The sequence below is a fragment of the Arvicola amphibius genome, chromosome 6, assembly GCF_903992535.2.
Source record: "Arvicola amphibius chromosome 6, mArvAmp1.2, whole genome shotgun sequence".
Classification (NCBI taxonomy): domain Eukaryota; kingdom Metazoa; phylum Chordata; class Mammalia; order Rodentia; family Cricetidae; genus Arvicola; species Arvicola amphibius.
Window position 1 is genome coordinate 149,332,673 of NC_052052.2, and position 14,539 is coordinate 149,347,211.

Sequence of the window (14,539 nt, forward strand, 5' to 3'; positions counted from 1 at the left end):
TGCAGGCAGCATCAGGGTGACAGAGGAGCGGCTCTGTCCTTCCCCCAGCTATAGCTTTGCCCCTGATCATGGTCTCAGCTTGAACAGCAGGTTGTTGGCTTTGTTGGACTGTCCTCATCCATGACACATCAAAATCCAGAAGTGGATAAGACTTTCCACACTTGGACTTCAACCTTTCTGCCTCGGTTTCCTCATCTTCAGGGGCTCACTTTGATAGTGAGACCCTGAAACAGCTGGTGGGTGGGGGAATCTGAGGCAGCACCGACGGCCGGAGGAGCCAGAGAAGAAGGTGGCGGAGGGTCCGTTGGGCTGCTCTCCTCTATCCACAGGTGAGTCATCGCAGATCAACTCTTAAGTCTGAGACAGGCAATTGCTTCCTACTGAGAAATGTCCTCGTGAGATGACATCTGGCAAGGCCTCGATATTGGGTAACAGTGAGAGCGGGTGAGAGCAAGACAAAGGTTGCTTTTGTAGCCAGCTGCAACCCGGGCCACGGCACAAGCTCCTTCTCCCGTGCAACACAATGACCTCATTACTGACCTCATCCCTGGGGGAGCCCAGCCTTGCTCTAACTTGCTTCTCTGCAGACGACGTGACCGTTGTTTGAAGACAGCATGATTGTGCTGTGTGGGGCTCTGTCAGCACAGCCATTCCTGCCTGTGATCTTGTGTCTCTGAAGAATTCCCAAACTGATCTTTTTCATTTTCCAATCTGACTTTCTAATTCATGATTTAAAAACAAAGCAAAAAAAAAAAAAAAAAAAAAAAACCAAAGCCCTGTGTCCTCAGGTATTAACTGTCTTTATTTCTTCATGCTGTAAGTGTCTAAGTAACTTTCTTTTATATTGTGTCAATTGAGCTCACTATGTAGCTCCAACTTACCTACAACTGACTAGGTAGACCGAGCTGGACTCTACCTCACAGAAATCCTCCTGCCTCTGCCTCTTGAGTGCTGGAATTAAAGGCATGTGCCCCCATGCCTGGCCCTGGGTTGACATTTTCTTAATAATTAAAATATTATAGAACCACAACTATATGGCTGAAACATTAAAATAAATTGGAACTTCAAAAATGAGTACGTGGGGCACAGTAGTGCACCCCTTTAATCCCAGCTCTTGGGGGACAGAGGCAGTCAGATCTCTGTGAGTTTGAGCCCAGTTTAGTCTACACAGGGAGTTCCTGGCCAGCCAGGGCTACATGGAGAGACCCCATCTCAAAACAAACAAAACCACTGAGGAGCCCAGACTAAGCCAGAGAAAATAAAACCCCCAAGTCTAAAATGAGTATGTGTATGTTAATATTTTTTTTTTAAAAAAAAAGTTTCAGGATTTTAAATTCATTAATTTCCCTAGAAGTCAATTAGAAATGACCCAAAGAATGAGTAATAGCTGAGAAAAATAGCCGACTTTCTTTTCTGCTGTTTTCACTGAAAATACCCAGATATGTTAAAGAGGACGGCTGCCAAACAATTCATTTCTGCTTAGACACCGTCACTTCAGCGTCTAGGTTCTTAGGAATTTTAAATAGAAGGGAATATGAGGTGCAGTTGGTCGAGCACTGCCTCGCCTGCAAGCAGCCCTGGGCTCCATTCCCAGCACCCGAATAAACGGAATATGGAGGCTCGTATTTCCCAACACATGAATGTAGAGGCGGGAAGATCAGGAACCAAAGGACAACCTTGGCTACAAGGCCAGCCTGAGCTTCTTGAGACTCTGCCTCTAAACAAACGACAGCGACAAAAACAGTAGCAAGACTTTGTGGGATCCGATCAAGGGTCCTGGCCTGGAGTGTCCACGTCCGACGCTGCAGGGAACCAGGCTGTGAGTAAAGAGGAAGATTCTTGTTTCCATGCAAAGCATACTGACCGCCCCCAGGCAACCTCATGCCCATTGACTGCCTTCCCATCCCAGCTGTCTGCAAACCTGTGCTGCTGACCACATGGGCCTGCACCCATGGACAGGATCACAGAGGCAAGTGGCAAAGTCCTTCTAGACACAGTCCTGGGTTAAAGCCACTGCTGCCCCCACAACCTGCCCTTTCTCCACGGCTTCTTAGCAAGTCACCAGTCCACAAGGGACTGTCCTCATTAGCATAGCACTCCCCCAGAAAGGGGACAGGAACACCAAGAAAGAGTGCATCCAAAAGACAGAAAATAAGAACAAACATTTCTCCGTCAACTGCAAGAGATCAAATCACACTGACCTAAGAACTCAGAGGACACAAAGCACATCAAAGTAGAGGCTGAAAGATGCAAAAAGTTAGCAGGTGGGCTGGGCAGACTGTGTAGAGTGACTGTCCACCATATGTCAAGCTCCCTGGGCTTGATCCCCCACACCAAACAGAGTAGGCATGGTGGTTCACACTTGTAATCTCAACACACAGCAGGTACAGACAGAAAGATCAGAAGTTCAAGGTCATGCTTAGCTGTAGCTAAGTTCAAGGCTAGCCTGAACTACTTGAGACCCTGTCTCAGTTAGGGCTTCTGTTTAACATCAGTGCTTTTCTGCTGACCGCATAGCCCTGACCAAAAGCAGCTTAGGCAGGAAAGGGTTTATTTCATCTCAGAGCATGCAGTCGATCATCCAGGGAAATCAGGGCAGGAACTCAAGGCAGGAACCTGGAGGCAGGAGCTAATTCAGCGGCCATAGAGGAGTGTTACTTATTGGCTTGCTCCTCCTGATTTACTCAGCTTGTTTTTTTTTTTTTTACAATCCAGGACCACTGGTCCAGGAGTTTAGAACCTCCCACAGTGGGCTGGGTTCTCCCACATCAATCCCTAGTGAAGAAAACGCCCCATGGGCTTGCCTACAGGACAATTTTAGCAATGCATTTTCCCCATTGTGGCTTCTTCTCAGATAACTCTAGCTTGTGTCAAGTTGACAGCTTGATTATTTCATAGTCAGCACAGGCTTTGAGGATAAAAGCACACCTATTTCTCATAATGGAGTCTTTCACCCTTGAGCTCACTATAGGGATGAGCCTAACAGTCTGTTATTGCCAATACTCCCCAAAGCTGAAAGGGGCAGAAACGTAAAGCTCACACAAGTAGTAATAGTGACTGACTTCTTCCATCAACCTGGGATTCATTTGGCCAGTGCTGTTTTTATTTTTATTTTATTTTTTTCCTCGGGACTATTTCTGTTCTCTCTCTCTCTCTCTCTCTCTCTCTCTCTCTCTCTCTCTCTCTCTCTCTCTCTCTCTCTGTGTGTGTGTGTGTGTGTGTGTGTGTGTGTGTGTGTCTGTCTCTCTCTCTGTCTCTCATTAATGAAAATTGAATAAGTTAGAAAAGTTTCTTTTACCCAATATGAACCACACAGGGTTGTTGAAAGTGTGACAGATGTTTCTCAGCTTTGTGGCACTCTTGTGGGCTTAGGGTGCCGGACACTCACGGTCACCAAAGGTTGACCTGGGACAGTGACTCTCCAGTTTGTCATCTGATGCCAATGATGAGTAAAGACACGGACAGTCCTGGGAGTAACAAGGAGAAACAAACTTTATTAAGCAGAATTACAGAAAAGTGAGAAATTAAAGGAAGTGAGAGAAACTCCCTAGAGGAGGAATTCCCAAGACAGAGAAAGCACTGAGTTTCCTTGTTGAGGGGTTTGGAGGGCTACGGCAGACACTGGACCACAGCTGAGGTCATTGCTGTGAGACTGGTTAATTCCCTAGGTGTATTGCAGATTGACATGCTTGGCACGACCGCCCTGGCCCACCTGAGGATGGTCACACATTGTTGATGGGTTGCCCATCCAGCTTTGTTTACCCATGACCCTGGCTGGGTTAGTTAAGGACATTGACTATCTGCCATCTGGTTCCTACTTGCTGATGTTAGACCTTCCCACTTTGAAAAAAGAGTTCACTATGGGCCCTCTTCCCTTCCTGGATCAAAAACATCAAAACATCTGTATGCTTGGTTAAATATGTAAACAGTATAAAGCTTTTAATTTTTTTTGTTTGTCTTTTTGAGACAGGGTTTTTCTGTAGTTTTGGAACTAGCTCTTGTAGACCAGGTTGGCCTCGAACTCACAGAAACCCCCCTGCCTCTGCCTCCTGAGTGCTGGGATTAAAGGCGTGTGCCACCACCGCCCTGCAAGACTTTAATAATTTTTTATTTTATTTTTTATTTTTTATTTTTGGTTTTTTTCGAGACAGGGTTTCCCTGTAGTTTTTAGAGCCTGTCCTGGAACTTGCTCTTGTAGACCAGGCTGGCCTTGAACTCAGAGATCCGCCTGCCTCTGCCTCCCGAGTGCTGGGATTAAAGGCGTGTGCCACCAACGCCCGGCTCTTTAATAATTTTTTAAATGTGTTGAATATGGTTTTATGTTTTGCCTGCATGTACATCTGCGCACTACGTGTGTGTCTGGTGTCAGCAGAGGCCAGAGAAGCAACAGGTCCCCTGGAACCAGAGTTACAGACAGTTGCGAGCTACCATGAGGGTGCTGGGAATTGAACTCTAGACGAGCAGTCTGTGCTCTTAGGAGCTGAGTCAGCTCTCTGGCCTCAGGTTTCTCATTGTCTGCTCTGATAACAGCTGAGCCTGATAAAGATGGTGCAGAAAATTACTAAATGACTTCATTTTACTGCTACTAGAACAGAAATCTGAGATACATATCATCAAGCCCAGGACTGTTATTTAATTAGAAAAGATTTGATTACATTTATCTATTTATGTATGTATGTGTATTCGTGTATGCCACAGCAGACTTGCAGAGATTAGAGGGCAGCTTGTGGGAGCTGGTTCTCTCCTTCTACCATGAAATTTAGCACACTCATTAAAAGTAAAATAAACCATTAGCAAGCAAGTTTATTCCAGAGTGGTTTAATCTTTGAAAATTTCTACAACAAAATTCATCAAAGCATTTGTAAAATTATAAAATATACAGACACCCAGAGACATTATGCAGAAATTTAAGCACTAGTTTAATAAATAATTAAGTATATGAATTAATGTATTCCTAGTATCAGTTATTTCTCAGAAAGAGAGGGCCTGGGCCTGGGCCCACAGGATGAGTCAGCACATAAGGGTCCTTGCCAACAAGCCTAGTGACCTAAGTGTGAGCCCCAGGACCACACTGGGTGGGAGAAGAGAACGGACTTCTGCAAGTTGTCCTCTGCATTCTACATGTGCCATAGTGTGCAAACACATGTGTGTGCACGCACACACACACACTATAACTAACAAATAAAATAAAACAAAATAAAGGCAGGTTCTCACTCTATTTCCTATACAGGCCCGGAACTTATGGTGATTCCCCTGTCTCAGTCCTCTGAGTGTTGGGATTACAGGCAGGTGCCGTGCTACCGTGCCCAAGTTTTGAAACCCTGATTATTTTCTTAATGAAAGGAACATGTTAGTCCAGTAACTAATGTGAAAATGCCCTTAATAAAGAATATTTATCAAAGACAGACAGAATATTGTGGTTTAGAGCATGGGTCTGTCTTTTCCTGTTGCTATGTGGACTTTTGCAGGCCGGCACTGCTTTCCCCTGCATCCTTAAGCTATGTTTTCTGTTTCTTTTGGGGGCTGCTATGGTGGTGCTAACAGCTACCAACTGTCTACTCTGTGTCTCCTTTGCCCCTGGACCGTGAGCCTGCCTGAAAAGGCTGCCAGAAAATTCCCTGGACATGAGATGGGAGGACCCATCAAAGTCTTTGTATGTCTTCGCACCCAAAGTGCCTGCTGAGGCAGAAGCTGTGGGCCAGCAGCCCATGTGTACCGTGCCTGCGTGCTCCATCAGCCCAGCAGGACACACTGCCATGAGATGCTGTTCACAGGAACTGTAGAAGGAGCTGCAGACTGCGTTCTGCCACCCAGCTAGCTTTAGACCCGAAGTAATTACATGGAAACTGTATTCTTTTAAACACTGCTTGGCCCATTAGTTTCAGCCTCTTACTGGCTAACTCTCACATCTTGCTTTAACCCATATTTAGTAATCTGTGTAGCACCACGAGGTGGTCGCTTATCAGGAGAGATCTTAACCTGCCTCTGTCTCAGAGAGGAGAGGCATGGCAACTGCCTGAAGCGTCTGCCTGACTCTGCTTTCTTTCTCCCACAATTCTGTTCTGTCTACTCCACCTACCTAATTTTCTGTCCTATTAAAGGGCCAAGGCAGTTTCCTTATTAACCAATGAAAGTAACACATAGACAGATGACCCTCCTCCATCAAGGAATGTCTCCATGGGACTTCATGCTTTTCCTCAGCACCAAGCCAGTGTGCCCTAGCTGAGGAATCCCCAGCTCCCCGGCTGTGCAGAGAAGCCTCGCTGTGCCTCGGGCTGTGCTCAGGGTTTCACCTTGGTTTCTCTCTCTCTGAGACTCAGTATCATTCATTCACAGGACTCCAAAGCCTGTAGCAATCATTCCCTTCCCCAGACACCCTTATTGCTTAAGACACAGCTGAAGGCAAAATCAAAGTGAAGAGAAGCTTCCCCGAAGCTCCCATGCAGTCAGTTGGCTTGGAAATAATACAGAATTGTTCAGACAGTGCACTGAATGTGGCAGCAAATGCCTGTGATCCCAGCACTTGAGAAATGGAGGCAGGAAGATTTAAGTTCAAGATCACCCTTGGGTACTTAGCAAGTGGGTGACCAGCCTGTGCTACACAAGCCCGTGCCCAGGGAGTGAAGACAAATGTTTGGTTATTATTGTCCTCCCATTTTAATTGTCCTTTGGGAATACTTTTTAAATGGGTAAACATGGGTTTAATGTATTAGCCTTGTAATATTTATGTGTGTGCTACAGAAATGCTTTCTACAAACCACAGTACCTGTTTCAAATAAAATTAAAACACCTCCTAATTATTGACCTTTGATACGTCAAACTTAACAAAAGTAGAAAAAGCAAATTCCTTCCAAGTTCCAAGAATATGGTTTTTCATTACAAAAAGTATGTTTACCACATTTTAGTCAATAAGAACATTGCCTCTTCTGTGGGGGATAAAAACGGACCTTTCTGACCTCCACAGTAGAGATTTTGAAACATTCTGCGTGTCCAGTTTTTTTTAAAGCCCCATAAAGTGAGATCCAAAACTGTAACTGAGCACAGTTTGGAGGCAGATGACTAATTTTCTCAACTATTTTTGGATTTTTTCCCTTCATCCTTTGCAGCTTCCAGAGAAAACTTCCCTGTTAAGTCTTCAGCTTTCTCAAACCCCCTTCTCCCCTGAGTGATAGGAAGTTGAAAGGTTACTAATGAAAAGAGTAAAAAAATGTCCCCACCCGACCCCTACACTCACTCCCACCCCCAGGCGCTGCCTCCTATTCACTGATAAGGAATGTGGCTAGGCGCATGCAACCAAGGTTAGTCTAAAGGAATGTTCATAAGCTAGCCTCTGCATGACGTCAGGGTATCGTTTCCCAAAACCCATGAAGACTTTCCGAAACAGCCAGCTCATCACTCCCAGGTTCTCTCTGTGTTTACACGCTTCTGCAGGGCCACACTGAAAGGGCCAGGGAGCAACGGGAAGGGGATGGCAATGCATAGCCTACCATACACTGAAGCTGAGAAATACAGCCACAGAAAAAATGCTATCTGGGTCAGCCCCCGAAACCTTGATAGGACTCGCTCCCTTGGTGCATTCATTTGAGCAAATGTTAGTGGACCCTGAAGGCTGAGCAAGAGGATGATGTAAAGACATCCTGAGACCAAAATGTCCAGCCCCAACACTGAGACTGAAGATGATGGCTGCCCACGGGTAGAGAGGTGGTTACCCTGTACTCCTTGGTATGGTGACTTCAGGGAAGGCAAAGCTATGTATTTGAATTCAGTCCACATATCTTTAGCACACTGATATGTTGGACTTACACAGCTCTGGAAAAATGAGTGGAGTAAGGGATGGGGAGCCCGATGCAAAAGACTTAGAAAAGAAACCAGCAGTGAAGTCTTATGAGCCAATGTCTTCTGAGATCTTTATGAACCAATGTCTTCTGAGATCTTCTATTCCACTGTTGCCGCTTCACGTACCCCTGCAAGGGCTGCTGCCCCAGGTTGATGACCACAGTGACCAGCCTTCACCCCGGCTTCTTTTCTCAGTGAGTTCAGAAGCAAACAGCTCCTTGCGGTGTCCTCACAGGTCCTCTCTCCCCCACCTGGCCATGTCCACACCCAAAGTCTGTTCTCTTGCCAGCTGCTGCAGCCCGGCACATCCACCATCTTCTCCAGGTTGTCTTCTCTGCATCGTAAACTATTCATTGGGATCCTGGCTCCGTCTGGAGTCAGGCTTCATTCCCACAGGACATCACCTGTACCTTTGGGGACACCTGTCCTAGTCCTCAGTTGTCCCTTGAGCAGAGAACTGGCCGGCGGGTAGGGCTGTCTACCTGCTATTGAGGGATGATGAAGGGATAGACTCTTAGATGGGGGAAGGAAGAGAATGCTTAAAGAGAACCACAGCAAGGTCTGAGAGAGCACTTAAAGCAAAGTGAGGCAATGTTCTGAGGATCCAGGGAAGTGATCAAAACCCCGACATTTCCCCTGAGCTGTCTAGTACAGAATAGCCCAGCTCAGCATTGTGGGTCTCCTGACCTCTTTGGGAAACATACCTGTGATGCTGGAAGTTGCAAAATAATCCCAAACTAGTTCAGAATTATGTATAATAGAGGGTTATTTATTTAGGGGAGACTCACAGATCACTGTCCTAGATCACAGTCCTCTGCACGAACAGGGAACAGGAACAGAGTCTAGCAGCCAGAAACAAGAGCCGGAAGCAAGAGAGTGAGTGCACACTTTACAGCTGCATTTATAGTATAAGAAAGAATGTCCAAGTGAACTGGTATCTTAAAGACTATTGGCCGAAGGAGCAGAAGGAGCTTCCACAGCATACCTGGATTGCTGTGGGTAACATGTTTTTGTTGTTGTTGTTGTTTTTTGTTTTTGGGTAGGCCCTGACTCTACAGTATTCTTAGCTCTGGCTATTTACTGTTACTGGGTCTCTGTAGGTGGTGGTTTGGATGAGAATGGTCTTCATAGGCTCATATATTTGAATGTTTGATCTCCAGTTGGTGGAACGGTTTGGGAAGGATTAGGGGGTATGACCTAACTGGAGAATATGCGTCACTAAAGACAGGCTTTGAGGTTTATAAAGACCTTCCCCAGTGTTGTGTTTTTCTCTTTCCCTTGTGCTTGTGTCTCAAGCTCTCACGGACTCTTAGAGTATCATGTTTGCCTGCTAGCAATCCTGCTCCCCACCATGAAGGTCATGGACTCCGGACCCTCCGAAACTGTAAGTCCCCAAGCAAACTCTTTTTTTCTATAAGTTGCCTTGGGCATGAATCTTATCACAATAGAAAAGTAATTAAGACACTGTACATTCCTTGAGTCACCCCTTCCTGATTTATTAGAAGTCCTCCTAGTCCCTGCCTCAGGCATCACCATTCCTGGAGACCTTGAGTTAAAGGAAAATGAGTGCCCTGACGTGCTCTGATGAATACTACTGTGTCATTATTGCTATGTGGGGGTGAAACCCAGGGACCTGCTCTTGCTAAGCTCTTCTACTGGGGTCTACCTCCAAATCCATGTTATTATCATTATTTTCCTATATTCCATTTTTGTCTGAATCATGGGCCAGAAAGATTTATCCAGGGCTGGCAAGAAGGCTAAGTGGATAAAGGTGCTTGCCACCAAGCCTGATGATCCGAGTTCAATCCTCAGGACTCACTTGGTGGAAGGTGAGAATAGACTCCTACAAGTTGTCTTCTGACCTCTATGCCTGTACCATTGCACACGCCCCACAACAATATGCACAAATAAATACATAAGCATACATTTTTAAAAAGAAAGTTTCACCCTGAATCCCCTCTGTTCCTAAAAGTTTCAGTGTGGAATTTCTAAAATATAAGATTTTAAAAACATAATGCAAGTATTAAAATCAGAAAGTTAGTATTGATATAAAGTTGTCTAATTTTCAGGGCCCTCCTTAAATGTCAACAAATATATTTCACCACAGAAGAAAAAAACCTTCCGTTCTTGATTGAGGTCTCACGTGGTAGGTAGTTTTGTGTCTTTAGGAAGGACAGGCTCCTTGGCTTTCATGAGATGAGGATGTTAAGGTTCTTTGCTTTGTTATGTCCCTTGGTGTGGACTAAAGCAAGAACCAGGGCACCATCTTTGGCAATGGTCAGGGAATGCTTGATTGTGTGGTTTTCAACGGATGCAAGAGTCAGCAGCTGAGGGCTGATGAGCAGCAGGAACAGCAGCTCTTGCTGACCCTAGGCTCTGCTTTTGGTGGTGGAAGTTTCCAACAGTCAACAGTGATCCAAAAATAGTGGAAAAACCCAGAGAAGAAGCTCCATACAAGGCTCAGGGCTGCTGCGATGAGCAGAGTCAGGTCCTCTCTGTAACCCGGAATTGAGTCCCCTTTGTCAGGTGTGGAAGTGTGGTTTGGCAGAGAGAGCTGTGGGAATCCCAGTAAAGGGCTATTAGAAGTCACTGGAGTTAATCTCGTGTTCGTGCATATGCAACAAGTTCAGAGTGGAAACTTTCTCAAATGCATTGTTGCTTTGAATTGAATGTGTGCTTGGCTCTGGTTGACAAAGGCTTTTCTTTGGGGACACCCCAAGGGAGCAGGATAATCCCATTTCACGTTGACAGGTACAGAGCCATGAGGATGCCTTGGTAGAAAGCTATGCTCTACCTTTAAAAACACACATTCTAGAACAATGGCTCTTACAGTCACTGTCATGGCTCGACTGATGACTTCTGGCTGTCACATTGCCATAGCCATGAAGTCTACTTTCTCTCTGTCTTCTGAAACAGGCCTCTTCAGAGTCTTCAGGTCTGAAGACCTGTATTTACCATGTATTTACCATGCAGCACTGTGAAGCCAGAAGCTGCTAGGCCTTACAATGTCATGAAGGACAAACACACAGGCTGTCAGGCTTTGTCGTATACCTAAATTTCATTCCCACAGGGCAATGACAAAAGCTCTAGGCTAACTTGTTCATCTACCCAGAAGATGGCTTCAACCTACAGAGGGACAGGTGAGTCCCCTTGGATCTTTGGACCTCCAGTCTTTTTGGGATGGCTCCCTTTGCTGTCCTATTTCATCAGAAAGCCTTGGAATGGGGCTCCAGTCTGGATTTCTGTGGCTTTGGTCAAAGATGTTCACAGGGCCAGGCTGCATTCTTCAGGCAGCTCTTCTTCGTGGGTGGGAAAAGGCTCGCCCAGGACAGTTTCTTCTTGGCCTTTTGCAGCCCTTTCCCACTCAGAGAGGACACAAAACTGAATATGTACAAAGAAAACAGATGCACTGCCCATACACCAATAACTCTGCTATATTATTAATAGATGAGCACAGCCAACTGACTTCCTTAGGGACTTTGGGGTCTGTCCTTCTGAGCTATTTGTGCTTTGTCTGCCCTTTCCCTGGGCTTCTTGCTGAACCAGCTGGGTAGCTTGCACATAAGGTCATGGAGCTCTGATGACCCTGTAGGGGTGGGCTTGCCCCAGAAAGTGCCCTGTACCACTGAGCTTGGGAGTGTGGAACACATGCTCTAGAGACAAACCCATGTCCCAACCTCTCAGATGGGACAGCAGAAGTTTCGTGAAGGCCATGCTTGTTATTTTTTTTTCTTACTGCTGCCACACAGCCAAGTACCAGATGAAGGAACTTCGTCTTTGGAGTCCTTCAATGTCTGTCAGATGCTGTGTGTGTGTGTGTGTGTGTGTGTGTGTGTGTGTGTATAGTGTGTCTGATGTGGGATTCCCCTCTGTATACTGTGAATATGCTTTATTATCACTGGTTAATAAAGAAGCTAATTTGACCAATGGTTTAGCAGAGTAAAGCCAGGCAGGAAATCCAAACAGAGATATATATAGAGAGAGTAGGTAGAGTCCGCGAGATGGCATGTAGCTGCCGAAGAAGACAGATACTGGAACCTTACCAGAAGGCCATAGCCTCATGGTAATATACAGATTAATAGAAATGGGTTAATTTCAGATGCAAGAGTTAGTTAATAAGAAGCCTAAGGCATCAGCTAAATAGGGTAGTAATTAATATAGTTTCTGTGTGATTATTCAGGCCTGGGTGGTCAGGAATGAAAGAGCAGTCTCTGTCTACATGTGTCTGTGTTGTATGTGTGTCTATGTGTATGTGTTGTGTGGTGTGGTATGATGTGTGTATGTTACAGTGTGTGTATGTGTTATATAGTATGTGTGTGGTGTGTCATGTGGTATGTGTGTCTATGTGTATGTGGTGCATACATGGTGTGATGTGTGTATATTGTAACATGTGTATATTATGGTGTGTGTGGTATGTGTGTATGTGATAGTGTGTTTGTGTATGTGGCATATGGTATGGTGTGTGTGTTGTGGTGTGTGGTATGTGTGTATGTTTGTCCTTGAGGTCCTTTTAGTCTGTAGACGCCCTGATTTTTGCAGAAAGTAATGACTAAGTTTACAAGGAACTTGCCCTTGAGATGTCCAGGGGTTGGTTCTGACATGCTGAAGTTTTATCCCCCAAAGGTAAGACTTCATTAACAAGTGAGTTCATGCCAAAGCACTTGAGGAGAACCTTCGACTCAAGCACAAACTATAATCAGCTTATGTATGTTGGGACCAATGCTTTCAACAGGGTGCAAAAATAAACCATTAAAAATGCATGAACTCTAATATGTAAGATAGCATACTCACCTCTAGCTTTTTTCATTTCTTAATTATTTCTTTTTATTTTTGAGATTATAATTACGTCACTTCCCCTTTCCCTTTCTCCCCTCCAAGCCCTCCCAGATAATCATCTTTGCCCTCTTTCTTGGCTTCTGCTGCAATTCATTGTTGTTACATGCACACATGTATGCACACATATGTGTATACACGCATATGCACATACACACACATTGCTAAGCATAACCTGCTCAGTCTATAAAATGTTACTTGCATGTATGTTTTCAGGAGCTGACCACTTGGTATCGGACAACTGGTTGGTGGGATCTTCCCTGGAGAAGACTCTTTTTCCCATTCCGTGCATTTCTTAGTCCCCTGGAGCTTTTTGTGTAGGCTTGAGGCCTCTCAGGCTTTCCCTGGTTCACTCTGGCATGTCTACTGTTGCCCTTGTTCAGCTCACGTTTGGACTGCCATGTTAACGAGACTTTGAGGGGATAGCTTCTGACATTAGTAGGAGGAGACAGTCTCACACAGTCTCCCAGCAAGCTCCCTGATCTTCTGGCCTTTACAATCTTCCCACTCTCTTGTCTGCAATGTTCCCTGAGCCCTAGTGAGAGTGTATTTTGTAGATGTACCCGTTGGGACTGGGCTCCACAACTCAGCATTCAGATTGGCTATAGTTTTCTATAATGGTTTCTGTCTGTTGCAAAGAAAAATTACTTTGATGAGTGGTTAGGACTACATTTATCTCTGGGTATAAAGACAAATATTAGAATGTAGTTAGTGATTCTGCCATTTAGTAGGTTGGTGAATTTAGGTTCTCCTCCAACATCCATGACTTTGCACTTGCTGGGTAGTTGGCAAGGTTTCTGGTACCAGACATGGTTTCCCACTTGTTGAGTTGGTATTAAGTCAGATTCTTACTGCCATGGTACACACGCCACTACTGCACCTTGTGGTTATAGTGCCATGCTGGGGGTTCTTGTCATTCACAGATGCCATAGCAGGGTAGAATTGTTAGTGGCTTCCCTCCTTTGGAAGCTTGTGTGGCATCTTCTAGTATCATAAATGCTAGTCCTGATGAAGGAGGATTTCATGAAAATTCCAGCTCAGGGGCCTCTGGGCCCTGTTTCTAAAGTGATTGGTGTCTTCAGCAATAGGAACTGATCTTCCACCTCTGGCAGGCAACCAAAGGCAATAGCAATAGTCTGTAATGTTTTGAGAGTCTCTAGAACAATCCTGACCAACATCTCACATCTCAGAAAGGGGTTTCTATACCTGGTGTTTGTTTTTGTTTTGTTTTGTTTTGTTTTATATACCTGGTATTGTGGGGGTGCTTTTTTTTGTTTCTTCTTTTTGTTTTGTTAGCTGGTCTTTGGATCCTGGAAGGAATATTGTCAGCCCAGATGAGAAAACCTCATTTAAACTATATATGAATATTTACATATAGACTTTCATGTATTACAGCTTTTTTAGGTAGTTAACAGTATGATGACTTAAGACCTTTGCAGAAATCCTTACTGTTATTTTACCCTTTTCCCTCATTTTGTACTTAAATTCCTCCCCTTCCCTAACTTCATTTTCTCTGATCAGATTACTTGTACCCCACTACTTCCTTCTCTATTGCTCCCCAACTCTCCTACCCTGGCAATGGTCCCCTTTTACTTCCCCAGTTTCTGCAATTACTCCAGGGTATGTACTCAAATCTGAAGACTTTGAGCTAGGAGCCTCTGATGAGAGAGAACATGGGATGTTTGTTTTTCTGGACTTTGGATACTTTACTCAGTATGGCCCTTTATAGATCCATCCATTTACCTGAAATGTTCATTTTTTTCTTTACATTCTATAGTGTTTGTGTACTACATTTTAGATATCCATTCATCAGTTGAAGGATGGTGTGGGACAATTCTGTATTCTGTCAATTATGTTTTAAATAAATGCT